Below are 914 nucleotides of genomic sequence, written 5' to 3'. Positions count from 1 at the left end.
AAGTCATCAGGAAAGCTAATGGCACTTTATCGTGCATCAGCAGATGCATGACGAACAGAACCAAGGAGGTGATAATTCCCCTCTATCGGGCGCTGGTCAGACTGCAGTTGGAATACTGCGTGCAGTTTTGGGCGCTGCACTTCAAGAGGGTTGTGGATAACCTGGAGAGGGTCCAGAGAAGGGCCACTCATATGGTTAAGGGCTTGCAAGCCAAGGAGATGCGACCTTGTGGCTGCCTATAAGTTCATCATGGGGGCACAGAAGGGAATTGGTGAGGCTTTACTCACCAAGGCACCCCTGGGGGTTACAAGAAATAATGGCCATAAGCTAGCAGAGAGCAGATTTAGACTGGACATTAGGAGGAACTTCTTCACAGTTAGAGTGGCCAAGGTCTGGAATGGGCTCCCAAGGGAGGTGGTGCTCTCCCCTACCCTGGGGGTCTTCAAGAGGTGGTTAGATGGGCATCTAGCTGGGGTCATCTAAACCAACCCCAGCACTCTTCCCTGCCTATGCAGGGGGTCGGACTCGATGATCTATTGAGGTCCCTTCCAACCCTAACATCTATGAATCTATGGCTTTAAAATTGTAAACATATCAATATAACATCGTGCTCAAGTGATACCTGTATATATAGTGGTGTTTCATTTTAATTACGGAAAAACGCAGATTTGGGGGGTTTTAGTCAGCGAACTTGTGGGACCCCCCCCCCCCCCTTTTATTTATTTTTAAAATAATTTGTGTTTTTTTCAACAGAGAAAACCAGGATCCTTGATGATAAGGACAACAAAAACAAGAATGAGTGAAAGGACTGGGCAAGTAAGCAGGGGAGTTGGGAAGAGAGAGGACAGAGGAAGTCCTTTGTGTAATTGTGATGGTTTCAAGGTGATGGTGATGGCTGCATGGGCATGCAGGAA

The 914-nt window shown here is 47.5% G+C and overlaps 1 protein-coding gene across 1 annotated transcript in view; it reads right to left on the bottom strand.

The window, feature by feature from the left end:
- CUNH11orf54 (chromosome unknown C11orf54 homolog) overlaps window positions 1–914 on the bottom strand; it is a 15,550-nt gene that overhangs the window by 14,266 nt on the left and 370 nt on the right. The gene's annotated exons all lie outside the window — the stretch shown is intronic.

Source organism: Alligator sinensis, unplaced genomic scaffold (assembly GCF_000455745.1).
Source record: "Alligator sinensis unplaced genomic scaffold, ASM45574v1 scaffold116_1, whole genome shotgun sequence".
NCBI lineage: Eukaryota > Metazoa > Chordata > Crocodylia > Alligatoridae > Alligator > Alligator sinensis.
Note: the sequence above shows the minus strand (reverse complement) of the source record. Positions and strands in the feature narration are given on the sequence as shown.